We start from the raw sequence: 17922 nt of genomic DNA, 5'->3' as shown, positions 1-17922 counted from the left end.
ATTTGGTCTTTTGCCAGTGCTGTCTTTCAGAACACATGCAGTGGAACTGGATTCTCAGCTCATGGAAAGTGACATGGGTAGAGTATTCTTTATTGCTTTCTTAGTTAAAATGGTGGGTTTACTAAGAAAACCTAATAGACATTCACGGAATCTCAAGGAACTACTTCCAAAGCTTTAAAGCAAATCAGATTTGGAGTCTCAAATAATTCTGTGTTTAGGTGTTTGATAAAAAATTTATTTTAAAATTGGAGGATAATTACTTTATAATACTGTGCTGATTTCCACCATACATCAGTATGAATCAACCATAGGTATACATGTGTCCCCACCATCCTCAATCCCCCTCCCACCTCCCTCCCCACCCTACCCATCCAGGTCCAAACAAACTTTTTGCCCAGCCCGAAAATGTTCCCTGTAACACAGCATTGTTCAGATAGCAAAGAAGCTGCCTGAAATGCCCCACATTTGATCCCTGGGTTGGGAAGATCCCCTGAAGAAGGGCATGGCAACCCACTCCAGTATTCTTACCTAGAAAATCCCATGGACAGAGGAGCCTGGTGGGCTACAGTCCATGGGGGTCACAAAGTGTTGGACACAACTGAATGACTGACACACACAACATTGTAAATCAACTCTACTTCAATTTTTTTTAAAAAAAAAAGGGAATTATATTCCCTGCCACACGGTTTGACATTCCATTTCTGAAACACTCTTGCAGGGAGCAGTGGTGGGGAGTGTTTTGTGGGGGAGGGGAGATGGGTTTGGCCTACAAAATACGGAGGCAGAGGCCTCTAGGAACTCTGCGAAGTTGCCTAATTGCATTTCTCTATTGTTTACATCACCAAATTGGCAGAAAAAGGAAGGCCTGAATCATTAAGGAGGTATTAGGTCTAGATCATTTGGGAGAAGCAGTTTTGTGCACCAGTGGGGTATGTAAAATTAACAGGGCAAAAACAAAACAATTATTAATGGTAGTTAATGAGAAATGTATTCAAGGACCCAAATTTAATTGACTACCAGCATGACTGTCTATTCTTTTTATGCTGAAACAATTTTACATCCCGTATCTGATTTTTCTAACTACAAAATACAAGTTTTACCAGTTTAAGCACTGCAAAAGCCAACGTCTCCTGGGGCTAGATGTAGGTCAATGTCAGAGAGAAGCTGTAATTTAAGATGACCTTGTCTTTTGGAGATTTGATCATATACTTCATGCTTTAATATTTATCACACTCCTTTTAAGTGTACAATTTGTACCCACGTCTCACGTGGATATACCTAGGCAGACTCAAACCAGACAGGCTCCAGAGAATTTTAACTTGGCACACGCAAAACCTCAAATCAAAACGAGGACTTAAAAGATGACCACTTCACCCAAGCCCACCTGAATAGGATTTTGAGCTTTAACAACAGCAGTGTAAATCTGGCCACCCCCAAGAAGCTTTCGTCACGAGCCAAAAGTGGCTGCTCACTTGGGAAACGTCTTGCCTTCTGTTACATAATGATGGGATAAGGAAGTGCTCACCACCCGTGTGAGTCTTCTGACAACAACCCTTATTAATATTTCATGCAGAGATCTCAAAACAGAGCGAGCTCATTTGCCAATGCCTTTTTGCCACTTTTCTACGCTTTGTGAGATTTTCCGCATTCCCCACTCTTCCTAGGAATACAGGGAGTCCGATGAATAATCGTTGCTAATGAATTAACTGTCTCCTGTAATTCCTATCAAACATTCCATTGTGTGTTTAAATTGACCCAAAAGGCTGACTCATAGAAGTCTTGCTGGGTGATTTTTAGAGGGATCTATTGAGCAAAGTTCAATGTTAGCTTCCCTGGAGTAGGAAGACCAGAAGGTAGCAACCCACACTTAGGGGGACTCATCCAGAACCTTGGCAGAATCACCCCAATTGTCTTTGGCCTGTGCTCACAGATTTTTTTTTTCTTTTAATTGAATGGGCATTTTCATGACAGAATCTAGAAACTCCTATCCTGACACAAGATCCCGAGATAATATGTAAACAAATCCCTTGTAAAACGTGCACCTTTCCTTGGAAAGGCATGTCTTAGTTATGTATTCATGGGCTGGAGAGACTGTTTCTTCAAACATGGACTTTGGTCTGCGGTTTTCATGTATTGGGTTGGCCAATACACCTTTCCATAAGATATGGAAAAAGCCAAATGAACCTTTTGGCCAACCTAATAAACTCCACTGCCCTTTTAGGTGAAAAAGCAGAACCCGGTGGACTGGACTAGAAGGAAGTGTGTGATCGGTTCAGACTGGGGTCCAGGTGGTACTTTCTAACGAGCTTCAATATTCACTTCTTCATACCTTCTCTAGAATCCTCATGGGATGTTTTGTCACCTTGAATGCAGTTGACTACTTCATGATGATAGCTGTAAGAGATTGAACCAGTGATCCTTTCTAGGGCCAAAGTTGTGCACGTTCCATTCCATACATTACCCCTAATCTGTGCAACAATTCTACATGATGGCCACAATTTCCCCATAAGGAAACGGAAGCTCAGAATTTTATCTCTCGGGTGTTTTTCGATCTGGGATAGAAGAGGCTAAGTAGGTTGGCATTTCAGAAAGTTACTGTTTGTTGGTGAGCCATGGGACCTCTCAAGGTGGATCACTGAGGGTTCCTAGAGGAAGGAACAGAAGTCCTCACGGGGACAGGTTTGGAGAGCATTGGCCTCACTTTTTGGGTTTACTCTTGTCACCAGCGATCTCAGAGCCCACTGGTTGAGTTAAAGTTGACCTGGGGTTGGGGGAGGAAAGAAGAAAGAACTTAGCAGCCTTTGGGGGAATCTGACTCCAATCTCACAATCTCTTTGGGAACCAGGGATGATGTGAATGAAGCTGGTTCAGGCCCCAAACCTGCAGAGGGAGTAGACCCTTTGAGAGGGTAGAGACCCCACGGGAACAAGCGAGCCTACGTAGGACCAACCTCAGGAGGTCAGCGAATCAAACAGTGAACTGGCACATTCCGTGAATAGTACTGCTGTCTCTGTGGCTTTCCCATCACGCAGGAGTGTTTGATCTCCTACAGGGACGTCCCATTCCCTCCCATTCATGGTTTAGGATTTATTTTCTGGGTCAGGATTCAGCAAACACTCAACCCTCAGCAGGCCTCACAAAGCTCATGGAAGATTGATAAAAGGAGGTGAGGGAGAACGCATAAGGATTTACAGCTGATGAAAGGGGACATGGAGGCTGCGGACCTCAGCCTCGACGTGCCTGGATCTAGTCACTTTGAGTGATTCATTCACTCAGAATTTAAGACATTCTAAATATCATATGATATTGTGGACTCTTAAAAAATGGTATAAGTGAACTTATTTATAAAACATAAATAGAGTCACAGATGTAGAAAACAAACTTACAGTTACCAGTGGGGGAAGGACAGAGGAGGGATCAATTGGGAGATTGAGACTTATGTATAAACATTAATGTATATAAAACAGATAATAAGGACCTATTGTATAGCACAGGGAACTCTACTCAATACGCTAATGACCTATATGGGAAAAGAATGTAAAAAAGAGTGGATATGTGTATATGTATAGCTGATTCACTTTGCTGTACAGCAGAAGCTAACACACTGTAAATCAACTATACTTCAAAAAAAAAATTTAGGAACTTAAGATATTTTAGAGATTAAAGAGAACTTGTTTTATAGATGAGAAACTGAAGCTCGAAGATAATTATTTGTCCCCCCATAGCTAGATGATGGCAAGCCCAGGACTAGACCCAAGTCTCAAATTTCTGTCTGCTTATTATTTCTGCTTATTCTTTTTTAGATTATGAAAGTATGGAGCACATTTACAGGAGACTTGGAAAATACAGAAGAATGTTAAATACATTACGATTATTTTTTAGGTAGATAAATTAAGATTTTTAATTGTAGTTTTAATATCAGACTCTCAAAAATTAATAGAATGAGTAGATAGAAAAGTAGAAGGATACAGCAGACCTGAAAAGCACTATGAACCAATTCAACATAATTAAGATTAATACAATTTTAACACAACAGCAGGATACAAGTTCTATTCAAGTTCCCATAGGTATAAAACAGGAGACACTGGCACATATTTAGGGACATAAATCAAGGTGCAAAAATTTCAGGGTCTAAAGGTATTGAAATTATATAGAGTCTGTTCTCTTATCACTGTGGAATTGTTAGAAATCACTATCAAAAGATATTTGAAAGTAACCCACATATTTTCAAGTGCAATGTGACATTTACCAAGAGAGATTCTTTGACTTAGCCATTGAAAGCCTCGATAAAATTAAAAGACTGAAAAAACAGTGCAGGTGATTACAGAAAAGAAAACATTTAAATGAAAAATTAATATCAAAGATACTTTAAAAACCCCATGTATTTGGAAGTGAACTGTCCACTTTTAAATGATGAGTGTATCTAAGAAGCCATACAAGGAAAATTAGAAAATATTTGTAATTCCTGTTGTTCTTATTTTCACTACAACATTGTATTGCATCCTGCTGAAAGGTGTTTGTCATGCTTAGTCGTGTCTGACTCTTTGTGACCCCACGGACTGTAGGCTGCCATGCTCCTCTGTCCATGGGATTTCCCAGGCAAAAATCCTGGAGCGGGGTGCCATTTCCTCCTCCAGGGAGGTGCTTATACTCTGGTTGACTAAACCAACCCACATGGTTTCAATGGACAGCAGTTAAGAAGGAGCACCATCGTGAGACGGGGGAGGAGATCTGGGTCCTATGGTGATGGGAATTCCTGGGGGGATCAGATGGGAAGGGAGAGGACAGATCTGATTGAGGGACTCAGGAGAATGATGGGGAGGGGTCAAAGAGGAGATGCTTAGAGAGTTATTGGCTGGCTCACCAGGATGAGGTAAAATGAAAACCAAATCTGGGAAGGGAGGTTTGGACCCAACCTAGGACTTCTTGAATGGAGGCTAAACACTTTGCCAGCCAGTCATTCTGCTCCAGTTCGCCTTCCCTGGCCGCCCCCCTTTGTCCTGCTCTCTGGTTACCCCCACACCCATGGCACTTATAGAATGATGGGCTTGTGCAGACTCAGTGTTGTGGGGGGGGGTCGTATTGCCGTCCTCAGCCCATGCCATGCGCGTTATGGCTCCAGGGCTCACCTTCCATGTCTGAAGATCAAAGTCTTAGGTCTGCACTCAGGCCTTTAAAAAAGTCGTGTGGCTGCTCTTTATCCATTTTTCGTAGGCCTTTCATGTTCCACATGCCTTGTCCTCATCACTGAAAACATACGAGATAATCACAGATTGCTACCTCATTGAGAAATCCTCTTTTGTGAGTGTGAAAAAGTCTTTGGATAAGTGAGGTGAGGAAAAGAGAAATGGTGTTTAGAATCTGCTGCTGCTGCCAAGTCGCATCAGTCATGTCCAACTCTGTGCGACCCCATAGATGGCTGCCCACCAGGCTCCCCTGTCCCTGGGATTCTTTAGGCAAGAACACTGGAGTGGGTTGCCATTTAGAGTCTACTTACAGCCAAATGGAAGATTATGGCCAGTAGACTGTATGGCCTGGGGTTTTTGTTTTTTTTTTCCTTATTATTGAAACTTATTAAGCACCTAACTTTGGCCACCTGATGCGAAGAGCCAACTCATTGGAAAAGACCCTGATGCTGGGAAAGATTGAGGGCAAGATGAGAAGGGGGTGACAGAGGATGAGATGGTTGGATGGCATCACTGAGTCAACGGACGTGAATCTGAGCAAACTCCAGGAGATAGTGAAGGACAGGGAGTCCTGGCGTGCTGCAATCCATAGGATCGCAAAGAGTCAGACACGACTTAGCAACTGAAAAACAAAGGATAAGTGCTTCATATGTACTGGCTCTCATTTAACTCTTACAGAACTTCTATGAGACAAGGACTGTAGTTACTACCATTTCAGAGATGAGGCCCAGAGAGTGCCAAGGATCTTGTTGGGAAGCCAGTCCTGGCTGATATGCTAGAGACTGCAGACGAGTGGCCTTCTAGCACCATTCATGCACTTCATCTGTCTGCATGACCATGTAGACATTAAAACAAATACTTTTTGCTCAAAAACTCATGATCCAGAAAGCAAGTATGTTTTGAAAGCCTTGTGTTATGACATCAAGAACGATTTTAAAAGGCATGAGAAGGCAGAAAGGCAGTGTAGCCCAGAGCTGAAGGTCATGGGCTCTGGAGTCTACATCCTGGCTCCTACCACCTGCTGGCTGTGTGATTCTGGGCAAAGTGAACCACCTCTCTGGGTCCAAGTGTCCTGACATCCTAAGGTTGTTTAGGGGGATTAAATGAGATAAAACGCATAAAAGTACTTAGCCCAGTAGTGGGGCTTCCCAGGTGGCGCTAGTGGTAAAGAACCCGCCTGCCGATGAAGGAGACGTAAGAGACATGGGTTTGATCCCTGGGTCGGGAAGATCCCCTGGACAACCCACTCCAGTATTCTTGCCTGGAAAATCCCATGGACAGAGGAGCCAGGCAGGCTATGGTCCATAGGGTTGCAAAGAGTGGGACATGACTGAAGCGATTTAGCATGCATGCATAGTCCAATAGTACTTAGCCCAAATACTTAGCTCAAATCTGTTTGCTTATAGTTGTTTTTGGTTGCTCTGGGGCCGCCCACTGCAAAACTACTTCCCTCTCTAGCTTCAGATACACACAAGTGTCCAGCGAATGCTGACAGTCTGACAAAACAGTCTCTGACTCTGGATTCATGTCCCCCCACAAAACATGCTTGCATCTTTGGACAGGTCTTCTAACCATGGTGATTTACTCCAAAGAAATTAATTTGTAAGATGCTCAATGCAATGCCTGGTACCCAGCAGACAGGTCGTTCATGTTAGCGGTGATTATCTGACCAGACTGAGGGCTACTTAAGAGCAGGGATTAGGTCTTACTCATCATCATAACCTCAGGGCTTAGCCCAGCTACCTGGGGACCAGCAGAAGAGCACAGTGTCTCTCACTGAGTGATGGCCCCACAAGAAGAGCGGACTAGACATGGACTCAACCTCACATGGGTATCGGCCCAGCCATCCATCACTCACCTCAGACATGTTGAGAAAGGGGCACTGCTGACTCTCCAGTGACCTCACACATCCTGCTCAACCCAGCGCCGTGTTACCACCATCAGGGCTGTCCACTCCCAAGGAGGAGCATTAATGACCCAGGATGGACTCAGCACATTGGGATCCACATCTGACAAGTAAATAGTATTGGAGAGTTTCTACGCAAGCCATGATGCTGACATGTGCAGAAGTACCTTCTAGGCTAATAGAAAATAACTAACCAGCAGCTAATAACTACTAGCACCATTTGAGTCAAATAAAAATTAATTTGTTCACACATAGTCCATTTAAGAAGTAGAATCCTGTCCTCTGAAAGAAGTACAAGATTTAGTTCCTTCTGTTACTAAGAATATGGTTATTGAAAAGTCAAATGCTTGGAAAAGTATCAGAAGACAACTGAACACAAGCCAGTAAATGTCCAGAGCCCACGTGCCATGGTAGGCTGGACAGGATGTGGGGCAATGAGGGCTTGAAGAGCTGAGGCAGAATTCACCAGTGCAGCCAGGTCTAAGGTATTACAACTCCTCTAGTCAGTTTAGTCGCTCAGTCATGTCCGACTCTCTGCAAGCCTATGGACTGCATCATGCCAAGCTTCCCTGTCCATCACCAACTCCTGTAGCTTGCTCAAATTCATGTCCATCCAACCATCTCATTCTCTATTGCTCCCTTCTTTAACTAACTTAAATCTTTCCCAGCATCAGGGTCTTTTCCAGTGAGTCAGTTCTTTGCCTCTCATGGCCAAAGTATTGGAGTTTCAGCCTTAGCATCAGTCCTTCCAATGAATATTCAGGACTAATTTCCTTTAGGATGGACTGGGTTGATCTCCTTGCAGTCAAGGGACTCTCAAGAGTCTTCTCCAACACCACAGTTCAAAAGCATCAATTCTTCAGCACTCAGCTTTCTTTATAGTCCAACTCTCACATCCATATATGACTACTGGAAAAACCATAGCTTTGACTAGAAGGACCTTTGTCAGCAAAATAATGTCTCTGCTTTTTAATATGCTGTCTAGGTTGGTCATAGCTTTTCTTTCAAGGAGCAAGCGAAAATACTGCATCCAAAATCACTGCAGATGGTGACTGCAGCCATGAAATTAAAAGACACAAGACATTTGCTCCTTGGAAGAAAAGCTATGACCAACCTAGACAACTCCTCTAACTTCCTGAATAATCTGAAGGTTTTACCATTTTCCACCCCATCTTAACATCGTCAACAAAGGAGGCAGCCCCATGTTACCACATCTTAACTAGTTTTCTTACAGAGATTAAAAAACAGAAAGGAAATAATTCAGAGAAGGCCCTTTTGCATCAGCAGACATGCGGGTGATCCTGAGTTAAGAACACATCCATGCCCAAAGAATTCGAGGTGGTTCGTGAAAAGTACAATTCATTATTTAGCAAATCTGGATGAAGATGGGGTAAGACAGAGATATGGCCCACATGCTTTACCTGCTAGTTGTCAAAGAGAGACACAAGATAGACATTTGCAAGAAGAAGGGGCCCATGAGATAAAGGCAAAACAAGAGAAATATAATGTTTCAGGGAACTGAGATCTGAGAAAAGTGATCTCTCCTCTCCCCCTCTGTGGGCTGCAGGCAACGAATTCCTCAGCCACATTTCCACCCCAGACAGTGAGTGTCACAGGGCTGGCCATTACCCCCTCCTCCATGGTGACTGGTGGCATGACACCAAGGCCGAATTTATTAAGAGTAATTCCTTGGGCTGACATGACCCAGCGGTTTCAGAGGTATTCAAGGAATTAGAAAGACCAGTGAAGGCCTCTGATCCATTTCCTATGGCATGATTCTTCCTACCTTGTCATCCTGCCTCCCATGACCAGAAAGTTGCAAAACCATGATCCAGACTCAGGTCTGACTTGGTCTAGAATTTCTGCTTAATGTGATTCCCCGCCATCCAGCCCTGAAGGCCACCTGGACGTCTCCATGTTGACTGCGGTATAGTAATCTGCTCTCCTTAGGCAAATGATACATAGCCATAGCTTGACATATGCTTCCCTGAACAACTGGAGTCAATACCTTAAGACTCCTTGACTCTTCTGGAAGTAAAAGAGGTTATTTGTAGTCACTCCTACTGTTGCTGCTGCTGCTGCTAAGTCACTTCAGTCTTGTTTGACTCTCTGCAGCCCCATATACTATAACTCACCAGGCTTCTCTGTTCATGGGATTCTCCAGGCATGAATACTGGAATGGGGTGCTGTTTCCTTCTCCAGGGGATCTTCCCAACCCAGGGATCGAACCTCCGTCTCACATCTTCTGCATTGGCAGGCGAGTTCTTTACCACCCCGGACACTTCCCTAAATACTTTTAAAATAAAATTTATTCAGTCACCCTTCCTCCACTGACCAGCCTTTCACTAGGAAGAAAAGTGAATGAAGAAAATGGATGGCTTCTCTAAGGCTCCTATCGGGGTGTAGCCGAGGAGGTGACCCCCTCCCAGCTCCATGGTTACCCTAGTATAGGGCTGCCAGTCAGGATACCCTGGCCCCTATTCCCTAAAAGAGTCAGAGCCAGAGTTGAGCCAGGGGGATCCTGGGGTCCCCTCGGTGGAGGCGAGCTGGGGCCAGAGGAGGAAGGAAGGCAGAAGGCCTTGCTCTGAGTGTGAATGGACCGCAGGGCCTCGAGAGCAGGAAGCACCGCGGGCCAAGACGCTCACGGAAAAGCTCTTATCTCAGCAGAGCCAGCCAGTCCCCTGGACGCCCCCTGCCATCATCCCAGGCGCTGACCCCGGCCTCCAGTCCCCGAAAAGGCTTCTCTGCTCCCCTCCCCGTGCCGTTCAGACAAGAAGTAGTTTTCACTATGGGCTCCAAGGCGGCACGAGGTCCTCCAGCTGTGTCAGAAAGGCCCCCCGATGACCGCCCCCGCCCCAGAATCCCCCTGACCTGACCCTGTGACTAGTGCTGAGGCCCAGGCCCTTTTCCTGGAGCAGAAGGAGCAGGAACCGTTCTGTCTAAACACTCCTGCCTGCTCTCTGCCACCCGCCTTCTGCCAGCATCCTCTCCTCTGTATTGTTTTATTTGTTTTAAGAGAATGTGAGAGAAGGGGAAAAGATAGTGTTTGCAGATTCTGTTAATCTGATGGCTCAGACACACGCGCACCACTGTTTGACACAACACCCGCAGTAGCGCAGGGAAGTTTACATGAGGCTGTTCTGCAGAAGGGCGGGTGGCGATGGTCCTGTCCTTTGGCGGGGATCCAGGTGGTACTTTTTTTTTTTCTTCCCCTTTCCACTTTTTAAAAAGACACTTTACAGCCTTGATTTGCTCTTTACTACTGCCTCCTCTGTTTCCTCACTTGAAATGGTTCACTGTTCTTCACAAACAGATTCTAATCGCACGGGCAGTCAGACCCCAAACAAAGACACAGACTTTGCACAAGAAGCCCTCAGCTTCCATCATCTGGAAGAGAATAAAGGGGAGGGAGATTAGCCTGCATCTTGGGACTCCGCAGAACTTTTAGAGCCCTTTTCACCCCAAAACTAAAGGTGCTTTCATTGTACATTAATATATACCGTCTTCCTAGGCATGGCTTAGGCTCAGATAAGGCAGCCACTGGATGTTGGGGTGCTCAGCTCACCACCGTGTATCCCCCACCCCACCCCAGAGGTCCCTTCTATACCAGTTGCCTGCCATAAATGTACTGGCGTTCCTAATAAAAGACTAGCTTCATCCCAGAACGTATTTAGGACTCATGCAGACAACAGTTTAAAGTTACCAAGGGGAAAAAAAAAGATTGCCATGAAAGTGGGGTCTTTCTTTTGCTGCAAGATTTTTTTCTAACGATGAACTTCATCAGCCAGCAGAAGGCCAAGATTTCCTATAATTTTAGCATTTTAATATGAAAACTAACCAACTAAAAACTGTAATTATAAATTATTCCTCTGCTCCTTCCCCACCGCCCCCCACACACCAAAGGACTCGGGGCTACGTCTCCCTTCTGAAAGCTAAGATTTCGCTTCTCTGGGTGTCTGACTTTGTACCAGTTGGCCTCAGAAGACCCCCAGAGTTTCCTAACGTGACTCTGAAGCATGGTGGTAAAGTTTGGGGTGGGGGCGGATTCCCTTGGGAGCAGAATTCATCTCCTGGGATGGACTGAGTTCTGGTGTGGTGGAATGAGTTAGGAATATGTGGGTTCTAACTCCAGATTTGTCTGCCACTTTCTCTATGAATCTGAGCAAGATGCTGGATTTTCCTGAGTCTCAGTTGTCTTATTTATTGGTAAAGTGAATCGTGGAGATCATAACACCCACTTCACTGGTGACCACTAGAGTTAGTTCAGCGTAAATGTGTGCAGGGGCTGCCTCAGGCCTGGTACAATAACAGCAGCCCACTAGAAACTGGTTCCCTTCAGCCCAATCAAGAGCCCAACTTAGCAGAACAGAGATTTTTGAAAGAAAGGTCAGCTTAATGTCATTTACCACAGGGTGAAAGGGGATCCTAAAAAGACAACAACAAAAACCAACTATCTCAAGAAAGATTCAGGCTGTAGAGTAGACCTTCTAGTATTGGGGTGGTGAAGTTTGCTAGTCCATTCTAGAGGAGATCAATCCTGGATGTTCATTGGAGGGACTGATGCTAAAGCTGAAGCTGCAATACTTAGGCCACCTCATGCGACGAGTTGACTCACTGGAAAAGACTCTGATGCTGGGAAAGGTTGGGGGCTGGAGGAGAAGGGGACGACGGAGAATGAGATGGCTGGATGGCATCACCGACTCTGTAGACATGAGTTTGAGTGAACTCCGGGAGTTGGTGATTGACAGGGAGGCCTGGCGTGCTGTGATTCATGGGGTCGCGGAGAGTCAGACACGACTGAGCGACTGAACTGAACTGAAGTTTGCTAGAAATCATTTACAAAATGAGACTGCTTAGGTAACTCTAGGAGTCTTAGGTACCATTACAGGCACATGATGGCACTAAAACGAGCAGTTTCTCAAAAGGCTGAATGCAGGGCTGAACCACCTCACCTGGTTCTTCAGAGAGTCTACATTTTCTGCCACGAGAGCCACTCCAGAGAAAACACAGACACGAACCCTCAGTGGACTAAAGCTCATCTCTCCCCTCTGATTCCACCAGATGCAACAACCCATCCTGTAGAGAAAGAGCCAGCTCTGCGTTTGGAGGGGGTGAGGGGAAGAAAGGCAGGAGGACTGCAGAAAGTCTGACAGTCAGGACTGTTCAAAGCCTGTGCCTCAGGGAAAGCACAGGTGAAAATAAACAGGTGCGCACGCTGCACTGAATTTCCTGTGATGGGTCTGTAAAGGTGAACGGACCTGAGGTCAGCCATCATGGGATGCCTCATGGAATGCAGACTGTCACTGCAGACCGCATGCACAGTGGGCACGCAGTACATTGGAGCTGAGTATCACGAGAGCTGTTTGTCAGATCTTGGGAAAAGCAGTTGACTGGGCTATTAATGCCAAAAGGGCTAAAAAAAAAAAAAAGACATCCAGTCCCCAACACAGTAATGGTGTTATGTGTAGTGATTATTTGAGAAGTCTTTCCTCCCGGGATACAAAGAAACATTGAAGTATAACAGTTTCTTTTTCGATGATGATAGAACATGGACATGTTACCTGTGGCATACAGGTTAAATGCGCTGATTCTGGAGTAAGGCAGAACCGATTACAAAGCCCACCTCTGCCGCTTACTAGCTCTTTGTGCATGCAGGCTAAGTTGCTTCAGTTGTGTCCGACTCTTTGCGACCCTATGGACTGTACCCACCAGGCTCCTCTGTCCATGGGATTCTCCAGGCAAGAATACTGGAGTGGGTTGCCATGCCCTTCTCCAGGGGATCTTCCCAGCCCAGGGATAGAACCCGAATCTTATGTCTCCTGCATTGGCAGGCTGGTTCTTTACCCCTAGCGCCATCTGGGAAGCCCTGCTAGCTCTTTAGTAGGTAATTTAGTGGGTAATTTACTTAACCTCCTTAATCCTCAATTTCCTCATCCATTCAATGGGGGGATAAGAGTCCCTACTTTTCAGGATGTTGTGGAGATCAATGCAATAGTGTGTTTGAGTCACTTAGCACAGTAGAAATTACTTAGCATGTAGAAAATATAATCCTCATTAGAGTAGACTGTGATACTGCATAGGGTCTATGGTCATTACAACAGCCTAGAGTGTGCCTGTAGGGACCAGCAGTCAAAATCGCCAGTATTGCAGGTTGGATCCCAGTGTTGGCTTTGCCTTTCTCTGTGAGAAAGGTGGCTTCTGTCTTTGGTCACAAAGGAGCCAGATGCTTCTGAGTGTGCAGGGAGAATCTGTCAGCGCCACAGGAACAAACCCAGAGCACGCAGGTCAGTAAGGCCATCTGCGTCTGTGTAGGTGGCGTTTCCCTACTCTGTGTCGAGCAAAGCCGCCTGGTCACTTGGACCAGACCAGAGAGCCCTACAGACCTCTCCTCCTTGGGAGGCAGAGAGACGGACGTGCCCCATGGACGGTCCCTGCTCCATGTGTTGGATCCATAATTGGCTGCTTTCTTTTAATTTATTTACATCAACCTCTAGTCCAAAACTAATTTGTTTCAGCTCCAGGGCAGTCGACATGGAGTACACTCTTACCCCGGAAATTTTTTTTTTCCTGTGGATGGTTATAAATACCTCCACGCTATTGTACTTGGCATGCTGTATGCAAATAGAGGTCGGAGTCCTGAAGCTCATTAGGAAAGGGACAGGGGGCTCGGGGCTTGGGGCGGACAGCGTGGAGCTGGAGCTGATAACGGTGGCCTTGTCCAGAATGTGCCTGGGAGCTTTCTTATCTCCCTTTGGCAGGAGGTGCGGAGGCCTTCCTGTGCGACATCAGGAGCCAACGCCGCTTTCCTCTTGTTGTTCGGCTTCCTCCCCCTCAAGACGGTTCCCAGCACAGCGATTACCTTTGCATCTTCAAACATGGCACAATCTACTTCCTTAAGAGCTTGATGTGTTCTTAAGGCTCAGGCAGACCCCCCCCTCCCCCCGATCTCTCGTTTCAAGTGCTGTGTTACACAGTCAGCCTCAGAAAGACATTCTATTTTTAAGGTTCCAGTGACAAAGAGGAAAAAATCACAGTCCCCAGTATGGAAAATAGCCACAGAATCTGCCCTTTTTTCATCTGGAGGACCTTGCAGCAAGTCTAGCCTGTCATTTCCATGCCAGGGCTTGTGCTGACGGGTGCTGCCCTAGAGGGGTGGAGGGAGGGTGGGTGGGTGGGGAGGAGCCTGGCAGCCCCAGTGAGCCCCTGCGGCCGATTGTGCTTCCCTTGGGGAAATGCCTCCGCTTGCTTTACTCTAATGTATTTCTTTGCATTTCCCGACAACTGAGAGTATGAAATTAAGATCTCTAAGCCTCTTTTATCTTCTTTACTTCTTTGAGGAGAAAAGAATGAAATCATAGTTTTCTCTCTCAGATGCAAGAGAACTTCAGCTCTTCAGTGTCACAGTGTCAAGTAAATACACACATGTCCAATACAGGCATATATGTGACAACCCCCCAGATTCGTGTTACACACACACACACATGTTATATAAACCCATATATGTACCCTGTGTGTGTGAAAGATCTGAGAGCAAACAGTGGATCAAGGTAAACATATAAAAAATAGGGCAAAATGATATATGGCTTTGAAACTTTAGCATATTTCAAGTAAAGGAGAAAGTATATAATTTTCTTTGGTCCAGTTTCCTCTGCTAGTCAATAAGTTAAAATGTTCACTTATTTTACCTGATAATAAGGAACAGTTAGTCAAAAATCACAGAAATGATACAAATGAATGTATTTACAAAATACAGAGTCACAGACTTAGAGAACAAACTTATGATTGTAGGGGGGAAGGATGAGGGAAGGGACAATTAGGGAGTTTGGGATGGGCATGTACACACAGCTATATTTAAAATGGATAAGCAGCAAGGACCTACTGTATAGCACATGGAACTCTGCTCAATGTTATGTGGGAGCCTGGATGGGAGAGGAGTTTAGGGGAGAATGGGTATGACTGAGTCCCTTCCCTATCCACCTGAAACTGTCACGACATTGTTAATCAGCTATACTCCAAAATGAAACGTTTTTTTAAAATCACAGAAGTTCCTTAAGGAATAGTCAGTCCTTATGAATTCTTTTTTATTTTAAATCTTATACTCTAACTATAAAAACAGTCATTTGAAAAACATTTGGAGAAATCTGATATTTGGGCCATGGAATTATGGCTAATTCTATTAGACAGGATCACAACATTGTTGTTATGTTGGGAAAGGTGCATGATTTTTAGATGGGCACTAAAATGTGGGGGGCTCACATGACATGCTGTCTGGGATTCACTTTACAATATCTCTCAAAAGTAAAAATAAAAAAGAATAAGGGGACAAATGAAACAACTGTGACAAGCTTGGATAGTTATTAAGTGTGGTTGATGAGTGTATGGGGGGTTATTATATTGACGCTATGCTCTACTCATCTGTATGATTGGAGACAATAAACACTTAAAAGCAACAAAGACTCTTACTACAAGCCACATATCAGTATCTCAGGTCATATGTTTACAGAGGCTTGTGGGGGCCACTTATACGCGTGGCCCTGGTGTGACGATGGAGACAGGGCAGTCACATGGAGGGGGTCCATGTCCCTTGTAGCTGCCCGAAAGCACTGAATGCACACTTAGAAAGTGATGAATGCTTCTGGGGGAGGGGATGGGGAGAGGACATTAAGGGGCAGCACGCCCCCCAAGAGGGGAGACCACCCCGGAACACGCACCGGTTTCACATACTCTAGAGTCCTTTCTCAGCTCCGGCACCAGAGAGGAGTAATTACAGAGCTTTTTCATCACAATTCCTCCTCTCTCACCCTTTCTCTCATGAATTTCATTCTCTTTCTTCTCACATAAGTAGCCAAGGGCAGCAGTGACTTAACACCAACCACTCATTCTTTCTGGAAATGGGGCTTTACACTCCCTCCTGGTTTGAGAATCTGCTGAATCTGCCCAATCCATGTACAGAGTCTGCTCACCACAGATTCGAAGCCAGAAGGAAGGAATATGGCATGTTTCCCTGGAAAGTTCACAGTGCAAGTAATCATAACAATAACCACTTCCTTGCCTCACTCATTAGGCCGGGAGATAGCAGGAAAGGCTGCATTCAGGAGAGGGATGCAGAAATGAACAGCATCAATTCATAAGGCCACCAGGAAGCAGCCAAGGTGGCGTGGGGCTGCAGGCACTCAGGCCAGTTCCTACCCACACTCGCTCCTAAGCTCCCCAGGCTGGCAGAGAAACACACACCTCAGGAGCCTACAGATTATTTATTTGTTTATTTATTTTGAGGTACAGGAAATAGCTCTTTGTATATTTGCATCATGTCCCCAATAAAATCCATATTTAAATCTCAAAAGGCTACTTTAAAGGAGATGGTGTTCGTTTTGTCTTAAGTGGTAGGAAGCAGATCACCTGCAGTGTCCACTTAGCACCTGCAGTCATCAGATGGGGCAGTGCTGTGCTGGGCTCTGGGCAGGACGTGCAGATAGAAGTCACAGCACAAAGTAAGGTGGTCCAACCTCAGGCTCACCCAGGGGTTCTGGTCATGAGTGCCCACAGTGATCAGAAACAGCCGCTTGGAGGAGACGAGGTTGTGGGTGGTGGGGGGCGTCGAGGCCCTGGTAACTGGTGAGTGAAGATGAAGGAGTCAGGTGTGTATACCCCGAGACAGGAAGATTAGTTCCCAGGTTTTCTAGGTGGCTTTCATTGACAAAACCTCCCCAAGTAATTTAAGTCATTTAACGTTTGTATGATCCCATGAGATTAATGGGGCAGATATAATTGTATTCTTATTTTTCAGAGGAGAAAATGGTCATAGAGCTAGGGGAAGTCAGGGCAAGTAGAGGACTCAGGTGTTCTTTGAAGGAGCTGAACCAAACCGCGGTTTGCCCGGGAGGAGGGCGTCTGCAGGGGTAAGGTCAGAAAGGCAGGTAGGGAGTGGACTTTGGGTGGCCTTGGTTGTCAGTTATGGAAACCTGGGCTTTCTGCAGTACAGCTGTTGAAGCTTTTGAAGCAACGAAGATCCCACTAAAACCCAAAGTGCTCAGGGGTCTGGTCTGGCAGTAACTCTGTGGGTGTTGGCTTGAGGATAGGCAGGTTGAAATGCTACTGCACTGCCTGGGTCAGAGTAGACAGAAGGGTCTTTTCTGGTTGTTTGGATTTTTTTTATTCATGGAGAACCTACAATACATGAAACATACTAAATGATCCAAGTGACAACGAAAACACAATGGTCCAAGACCAGTGGGACAGAGCAAAAGCAGTTGTAAAAGGAAAGTTTATAGCAATACAGTCTTCCCTCAGGAAAACAAGAAACATCGCAAATAAACAACCTAAATTTAGTCTTAAACCAGCTCGAGAAAGAAAAACAAAACCTTCAATTAGTAGAAGAGACATCACAGAGATAATGAAATAGAGACAAAGAAGCATAATAAATAATTAGTAGATCTTTACACTGATGATTTGGATAGCAAACTGATGGAAGCCTACTGATAATAAGGTGTTTGAAAGAATGTGCGTACTTTCAGGTGAAGGTTGGAATCTCATCAAACCACCTGGTACTTTGTTAGCTGGGCTTCCCAGGTGGCACAGTGGTAAAGAATCCGCCTGCCAATGCAGAAGACTCGAGATGTGGGTTTGATTCCTTGGTCAGGAAGATCCCCTGGAGAAGGAAATGGCAACTCACTCCAATATTCTTGCCTGGAGAATCCCATGGACAAGGAGCCTGGCAGGCTACAGTCCATGGGGTCGCAAAGAGTTGGACACGACAGAGATGGAGCATATACTCCACCCTAGTTTAAGTATTAAGAGAGAGATTTCATGCACTTTTAGAAGCAAAAAAGA

General features: G+C 45.2%; 1 protein-coding gene across 1 annotated transcript in view; it reads left to right on the top strand.

The window, feature by feature from the left end:
- Window positions 1–17922, top strand: part of FLT1 (fms related receptor tyrosine kinase 1) — a 205612-nt gene that overhangs the window by 79775 nt on the left and 107915 nt on the right. The gene's annotated exons all lie outside the window — the stretch shown is intronic.

This window comes from Moschus berezovskii, chromosome 13 (assembly GCF_049115385.1).
Source record: "Moschus berezovskii isolate FMDL1 chromosome 13, NW_MosBer_1.0, whole genome shotgun sequence".
NCBI classification, from domain to species: domain Eukaryota; kingdom Metazoa; phylum Chordata; class Mammalia; order Artiodactyla; family Moschidae; genus Moschus; species Moschus berezovskii.
Note: the sequence above shows the minus strand (reverse complement) of the source record. Positions and strands in the feature narration are given on the sequence as shown.